This window comes from Mugil cephalus, chromosome 7 (assembly GCF_022458985.1).
Source record: "Mugil cephalus isolate CIBA_MC_2020 chromosome 7, CIBA_Mcephalus_1.1, whole genome shotgun sequence".
NCBI lineage: Eukaryota > Metazoa > Chordata > Actinopteri > Mugiliformes > Mugilidae > Mugil > Mugil cephalus.
In genome coordinates, this window is record NC_061776.1 from 12802854 (window position 1) to 12811623 (window position 8770).

The following is an 8770-nucleotide window of genomic DNA, read 5'->3' on the forward strand; positions in this document are numbered from 1 at the left end:
TTCAAGAAGATTTGATGAAATCTGTATTGTCATACTATGACCTGTTATGTCAACTGTAGAATTGTGTTTTCTGGCAGAACCCTGTTAGAGGAGATCCTGCTTTTCTTTCATGTTGCTTGAACGTTGTGACTTACTGAGGCTTTAAATGGAAAACGAGGCTTCATTAGTGTGTTACCAGAAGTGACCTGAGGTTCTGGGGCTGCAGAATATGTGTGTTTCCTCCCCAGCCCAAACTGACACAATCTGTCATCATGTGAGTAGAGGAGTGGGGCTCCTAGGGAGGAGTATTGTGGAGTATTGTTGACAAGCTAGAACGGGGGTGTCAAACATACGGCCTGGGAGCCAAAACTGTCCCGCCAGAGAGTCCAGTGTGGGTGAATTTGAGAAGTGCAAAAGCTACATAGAAGACATTAACTGCCAGCTTTCAATAAGACTAAAAGATAATCCTAGTTTAGTCTACTAGGGGTCACAGTGTTTTAGTTACAGTTACAGAAATAACACAACATTGAGATGCACAACTGAACAGTAGATGGCAGCAGTGCACCAAAATTGCACTGATATAGCTTTAGAAATGTGAGGTTATTCATAAAATGTTTAGTTTAAGGATAGTTCATTAAATATTTTCATAATGTACTTGTAATGTTTTGCTCAAAAACAGAAGGAACAACTGGAGTTGTTCTTATTTATAAGTTATTAAGCAATAAAGTTACTGGCCCGGCCCTCTTGAGATCAGATTGAGCTAATTGTTAAATATCAGCTTAAATATGGTTATAAATTTAAACATGATGTTTGCATTTTTTTTATTCAAACCTTCTAGTGACTGTCATTAATACCCTGTGATACCACTACCTGTTGTGAAGAACAGAAGAGGGTCACTCATTTTCCAACTACGTTTATTGGTAAATCATATTCAAACACAACAAATGCAACACAAAAAGCTTGTTAGGCTTTGCAGGTGGCCAGTCCATATCCCAGACAGGCCCATTCGTTGGTCATCTCAGTGAAGCCTGGTGCTGAGGTGAGTCCACTTGCTAGAACCAGAGCAAAAGAGAAGAATTAGGTGATTCCGCACTAAAGCCTCACACTGAGACAGTACATGTTCTTGTGGTTGGTTTGCTCACCTGACAGAAGGTTGTAGAGGTTGCAGTAGTTGAGACCATTATCAAGAAGACTAGTGAATCCAAGAGAAGTGGACTGAGCCTGGAAAGAGAGGAGAAAGCATTACTTTGGTTTCTCTACTTTAAACATTTCAAACTCCCATTCAGTATTTTAGCCAAAGAAAATATGTTTTTAATTGTTAATATAAAGGAAATAATTCATATTAGTATTTTTGATACTCACAAACACACGGCAGCCACCGGTCAGGACGGTGGGGTTCAAAGCGATGATGATATTCTCAGCCTGGAGGCCATCGGAGGAAGAGTGGTTGGCTTTGATGCCTAAAGGATTGATTGCTGACACAAGCTGGAAATAGAAAACATTGGACTAAATATACAGTATTCATTTATTTTACGTCAATAATCTGTTATATATCTTTATAGTGGCTCTCACCGTGTACTCAGGACTAAAAGCCTGAATCTGTTGCACCAGTTTGGTGCTGATTTCTGCACAAGGTGTCGCAAAGAGCCTGTGAAGTAAAACAGTTTGAACTCATTAAGAATATGTAGCATTCATTAACTAGAAACGTCAACTCACATTCAAATGCAGTGACAGAAAATGGGAAAAAATACTCACCACAGAGTTCTGCAGAAGGCACGATAAGGAGGAGGAGTAGGAACTGGAGCAGGAGCAGCAGCTAAAGAACCAAAGAGTCCTGCAAAGAGAGCGGAGGCCAGCAGCAGAGAGTTCATGGTGAAGTGGAGCAGATTTCTTCCTCTTGTACAGCAGATGGACTGGTCAGTGAGGTTTCTGAGCACAGAACTTGTCATTTTGTACTAAATATCAGGCTTGTCATGATGGTGTAGTAAATGTGCTTGAAATTGATTTGAGTGACTTGTATGTCTTGTGGTTACTGTCTGACTTGATCACGGTCTTGTGCTCATTGTCTTCAGTCACACTTCTCTACGCTAGTTTTAGTGGTTCACATATTTTAAAGTCTCTTTAGAAAGATTTGATGAAACCTGTATTGTCATACTATGACCTGTTATGTAAACTGTAGAATTGTGTTTTCTGGCAGAACCCTGTTAGAGGAGATCCTGCTTTTCTTTAATGTTGCTTCACTGTTGTGACTTACTGAGACTTTAAATGGAAAACGAGGCTTCATTAGTGTGTTACCAGAAGTGATCTGAGGTTCTGGGGGCTGCAGAATATGTGTGTTTCCTCCCCAGCCCAAACTGACACAATCTGTCATCATGTGAGTAGAGGAGTGGGGCTCCTAGGGAGGAGTATTGTGGAGTATTGTTGACAAGCTAGAACAGGGGTGTCAAACATATGGCCTGGGAGCCAAAACTGTCCCGCCAGAGAGTCCAGTGTGGGCCACGGGGTGAAGACATGAACTGCCAGCTTTCAATAAGACTAAAAGATAATTCTAGTTTATCTACTAGGGGTCACAGTGTTTTAGTTACAGTTACAGAAATAACACAACATTGAGATGTCCAACCGAACAGTAGATGGCAGCAATGCACCAAAATTGCACTGATATAGCTTTAGAAATTTGAGGTTGTTCATATTTGTATGTTTTGTCAAAGGAAAGTTCATTAAATGTAAATATTTTGTGACAGCCGTGGCCGTGTGTTTCCCTGTCTGTTGGGCTGTCTGCTTTCTTCTACTAGGGTTTGGCTTGGTTGATTTCACTGCTACTTTGCAAGGCCCTTTGGCCATGTCCATCTCCTGCTGCGGTTGCAGTGAAGCTCAGCCTCTGCTGTTGGGAGGCCCCGCCTCTACCCGCGATAGGGGGCAGGCTACAACTGTGGAGGAGTCTGTAAAAGTCAGACTTTCTCTGTTTATTTGCTCTCTCCCACGTGACGGCTAAGATCTCGTCCATTTGTGTTTGGTTTGGTTTGGTTTGGTTACTTTGTTTTCTACCACACACCCACACACATGGCTTTCACTACATCCAACACTGATTATTGACTTCATACCTCATACGTGATTGTTTATGTAATCATTTGTTATGTTTGCAAGTAAAATTATTGTTTAAAATTGATTTTTCTGTGTAGCCGTCCCTTCTTTGTTGTGGCCTAAATGAGCGGGTCATAACAATTTCCTTAATGTACTTTGTTTTTTTTGCACAATAACAGAGGGAAACAACTGGAGTTGTTGTTATTTATAAGTTATAAAGCTATGAAGGTCCTGTCAGGCCCTCTTGATCAAATTGAGCTGTATGTGGCCCCTGAACTAAAATGAGTTTGACACCCCTACATTGCTTTAATTGGTTTAACCCTCTGGAGTCCAGTGTATAGTCGGCTGTTTTTGACTTCTTTTGGTTTTACCTTAATATTTCATCTTAAGACCTCTTCACCTTATTGCCCCGTTTGGTTTCATTTTTTCAGTACAGCCCCACATGTGTCATTTTACAATTATTTGTACATTCTGACAAACTGCATTAACACATTGGACCTAAAACAACACTAAAACCATCATACCCGAGTCAGAAAAGTATGATTTTTCACTGTGAAAACCACAAACATGTTTAATTAACCATTTTTATAACTTAGAATGCAAATCTAAAGTGTAAATTCCGAAATCTTACGTACAAATTTAGCAAGCAACGAACGTATTAATAACTATTTCCATTAAAATGCAGGAAATGACTGAATATAGGGTGGCACAGGGGCTAGGTGGTTAGGATGGTTATCTCCCAGCTCGGGCCTTTCTGGGTGGAGTTTGCAGGTTTTCTCTGGGTACTCCGGTTTCCTCCCATCTCCAAAGTCGTGCTCTTTAGGTTAATTGTGACCCTAAATTGACCCTAGGTGTGAGTGCGAGTGCGAATGATTGTTTGTCTATGTGTTGGCCCTGCGATAGGCTCGTGACCTGTCCAGGGTGTACCCCACCTCTCACACAATGACAGCTGAGATTGGCTCCAGCAACCACTGCTGCCCTAGTGAGGATAATGGGTAGCAGAAGATGACATGAGACGCGATGAAGTGATGCTGCGTCTCGTTGCCACGTCATCTTAAACTGGTCATTTGATTTGGTTGACTCCATGGGCTTAAGGAGTCCATGGTGTCTATGTATAAAGTTGTAGATTATGTACAAGAATAAATGCAATGAAACTAACATAGACTTGAAATCCAGAATTGTTTTATGAATTTTATGAATTGTTTTATTTGGATTTTTTTATATTCATTATTCACTCAGTGTTGTTACCACAGCCAAACACTCAGCTTAAACATGGTGGTAAATTTAAACATGTTTTCATTTATCCACATCAAACCTACTAGTGACTGTCATGAATACCCTGTGATATACGGAAAAAAAAAACATGAATGCAGAGAGAAAATTCAGATTCCAACTACTTTTATTGGTTATTCAAATTCAAATGCAAGCAAAGATCTTGTTAGGCTTTGCAGGTGGCCATTCCATATCCCAGACAGGCCCATTCGTTGGTCATCTCAGTGAAGCCTGGTGCTGAGGTGAGTCCACTTGCTAGAACCAAAGCAAAAGAGGAATTAGGTGATTCCACATTAAAGCCTCACACTGAGACAGCACATGTTCTTGTGCTTGGTTTGCTCACCTGACAGAAGGTTGTAGAGGTTGCAGTAGTTGAGACCATTATCAAGAAGACTAGTGAATCCAAGAGAAGTGGACTGAGCCTGGAAAGAGAGGAGAAAGCATTGCTTTGGTTTCTCTACTTTAAACATTTCAATCTCCTATTCAGTATTTTAGCCAAAGAAAATGTGTTTTTAATTGTTAATATAAAGGAAATAATTCATATTAGCATTTTTGATACTCACAAACACACGGCAGCCACCGGTCAGGACGGTGGGGTTCAATGTGATGATGATATTCTCAGACTGGAGGCCATCGGAGGAAGTGTGGTTGGCTTTGATACCTAAAGGATTGATTGCTGACACAAGCTGGGAATAGAAAACATTGGACTAAATACATAGTAATCATTTATTTTATGTCAATAATCTTTTATATATCTTTATAGTGCCTCTCACCGTGTACTCAGGACTAAAAGCCTGAATCTGTTGCACCAGTTTGGTGCTGATTTCTGCACAAGGTGTCGCAAAGAGCCTGTGAAGTAAAACAGTTTGAAGTCATTAAGAATATGTAGCGTTCATTAACTAGAAACCTCAACTCACATTCAAATGCAGTGACAGAAAATGGAAGAGAAAAAACTCACCAGAGAGTTCTGCAGAAGGCATGATAAGGAGGAGGAGTAGGAACTGGAGCAGGAGCAGCAGCTAAAGAACCAAAGAGTCCTGCAAAGAGAGCGGAGGCCAGCAGCAGAGAGTTCATGGTGAAGTGGAGCAGATTTCTTCCTCTTGTAGAGCAGATGGACTGGTCAGTGAGGTTTCTGAGCACAGAACTTGTCATTTTATACTAAGTATCAGTCTTGTCATGATGGTGTAGTAAATGTGCTTGAAATTGATTTGAGTGACTTGTATGTCTTGTGGTTACTGTCTGACTTGATGACGCTCTTGTGCTCATTGTCTTCAGTCACACCTCTCTACGCTAGTTTTAGTGGTTCACATATTTTAAAGTCTAAGAAGATTTGATGAAACCTGTATCAGAACAACTTCTTTTTACCTTCGTCTGTTGTGTGTTCATAAAATGCTCTTCCAGTAGCATGATTTGGTTTTCCATGATTTCTATCAAGTACCGTGGTCTGCTGCCCTCTGCAGACTAAGAGGTGCTTCATTTCAGTGTTGAAGTGTGCTTCAAATTTTAGTGTTTTTTTATTTGAACAACAACACTATTTTTCTGTCTGAGCTCACCTTGAGCTGGAGCTCTTCTAAAATTTGCTTTCAGCCAAAACACTTCCTCCTGATCATCGTAGTTGCCAGGTGGCATCACATGACCTGAATACTCTGCACAGATTTATTTGGCAAGGATGAATTAAATGTGGGTACATTTCACTTTTCACTCAGAGGAGAGCCTGCTTTTCTTTCATGTTGGTTCACTGTTTGGGTGATCTGAGGTTCTGGGGGCTGCAGAATAAGTGTGTTATCTCCCCAGCCCAAACGGACACAATTTGTCATAGTATGAGTAGAAGAGTCGGGTTGAGGAGAGTTTTAGTCACAGTTACAGACATAACACAAAGCTGAGACCCAGAACTAAACAGTGGATGACAGCAATGCACCAAAATTGCACTTACAGTGGGTAAAATAAGTGTCGAACATGTTACAATTTTTCATAGTAAACACATTTCTAAAACTATTGACATGAAATTTTCACCAGGTGTTGGTAATAACCCAAGAAACCAAAACAAATAATAACAATCTTAACCTAGGATCAATTAAGTCTTGCTGAAATGTCCACCCTCGTTTCATCTTCGTCATTTTGGTAGATGGCAGCAGATTTTTCTTAAGAATGTCTCGGTACATTTTTCCATTCATCCTCCCTTCTATTATATGAAGTTTGCCAGTACCACATGCAGAAAAACAGCAGCACATCATGATGTTCCCACCTCCAAACTACATTGTCGGTATGGTGTTTTTGGGGTGATGTGCAGTACATTTTGTCCTCCAAACATGGTGTGTGGATGGCTTTCTGATCACTGATAGGTTTCAGCTGGTGTCTTGGCTATCTTTGCCTTTTTCCACCTCCCTTTCTGCTTGTGTTTAATACTTTTTTCCTCTGTTATTTCACATTATTACACAAAACTTAATTTCTGAACTTAATTGTTTTGATTTCTATGTATGGATTACTTGGATTTTTACCAACACCTGGTGAAAATTTAATGTCAATAGCACCTTTAGAAATATGTTTACTGAAAAATTCAATACTTATTTTACTTGCTGTATACTGCTATATGTTTCTGATATGTTTCTTTTTGCATAAAAACAGAGGGAAACAACTGGAGTTATTATAAGTTATTATGATATAAAGTCACTGGTCTGGCCTCCTTCAGATCAAAATCTGTTCATCCGTTCATAAAACGCTAAAATGTTGACATCTGGCGCCCTCTGCAGGCACAATGGATGAACATATTTTGTAGCTTTAAGTGAAGAGTAGAGGTGGTGGACGGTCTGGCCTGGGGGTGGGACTATAGTCCTTTCAGTCAATTTCAGTGAATGACAATAGAAAAAAAGGAGTGTTTTTCTTTTTTTTTCTTTTTTCCTGTGGTGTCCTGGTTGCTATTTCTGGTGCTTATCTTGTTTTCATGCTGGTTAGGCTCTCTGAAGCCTGGAGCACTGCGAATCAATAGTTTCTTCAAAGAAATAGCAGCGGGATAATGAATTAAAAGAACAATGGACCATGACAAATGGCAAACCTTACCCCTTAAATAACTAGGGCATTTAAACATGTGTCACAATGGCACGCAGGCAGGATAATGTAATTAATGCTGAACCTCCTGTTCGTGCAGAGAAAAATACAAGAAGTCTAGTGTTTTCTGTGAAAAAGGCTGATCGCTCCGGACAGCACCACGTCCAGTTATGATCACAGTGAGAGTGAAAATTCTGCTCGCTGCCTCAGCCCTGTGCCTGCTGACAGGTGCCTTTGCGATATGTTAGTATTAAGTATTGAAACATCCTCTGAATTTGGTTTTCTGATCTTCTAAAAAGTGACATTTGACATTAAGCCTCCCATCCTTCTGCAAAATGAGTGGGGCTTTGCTGTTGTGAAAATCAGTGAATTACAGTATGTCACAGTTGCTGTCTTTTTGTGCATGCTAACATAGTACTGTTTGTCGTTTCTTGTCAGTACATAGATCCACTTTATACATACACCACAAAGGATTCAAGAAATTTTATTCCTAGTCCGTGTCTCTGTTCTTCTTGCTACAAACAGGAAGTGGACCGATGCAGTCGGAGGGGTACAGGCAGATCTGCGATGACTCAACGTGTCCCTCAATCAAATTTGCAGCATGCAACACTGAACAATAGGTCATGCAAGGCGCTGAGCTGTTATAATTGTTCAGATCTGTAGTTTCTCTTCAATAGAAACTCTGATGTGGCAGAGATGGTTCATGTTTTATTAGGATCAAGGCCTAGGATCAGGCCTTTTATGCACGTCATTAACTCAAGCTCAGGTATTATGTGTTACTTTACATGTTTTTAAGTACACTTTGTATTTATTCTGTTTTATTAACCATACTCTTCCTGAATAAATGTGTTTCACATGCAAAAGTCTTCCTCTACTTTCTGGACACACTGTTGGAAACCAGGGTCATCTTTCCTTTATTTAATTCTCTTGACAAGGTACACTTTCACACAGTTTTTGATTAATGAATGGCGTCAGGAAGTCAGAGAAAAAGCACAAAAGGCCAAGCGTTTCTATATTATTTACTCACTATTCCATTTAAAAGCTACGCTGAACAAGAAGATATCAGAGAAAGTTATTCCTCTTGGGAGCTCTGCAATAAGGCTATATGACCCTTAATGAAGGACAGTGAAGACTAAAATGTTGCAGTTGACCCTTATGTAAAATATATATACAGTATGTGCTAAAATCTTGGTTTTGAACTTGAACATAATACAGCATGTTGTTCTCCGTTTGAGTTCCTTAGCTTGGTGTCAGTAAGCGTATGTCATGTGCAACATTCCTACATAAATTAATGCACCGTCTAGTTGTTTATTCTGAGCGTCACTATAAAACCTTTCACCAGTATCTGATCCGGATGTTGCGCAGCGTGTGAGAGCATGATACAAAGACTCAC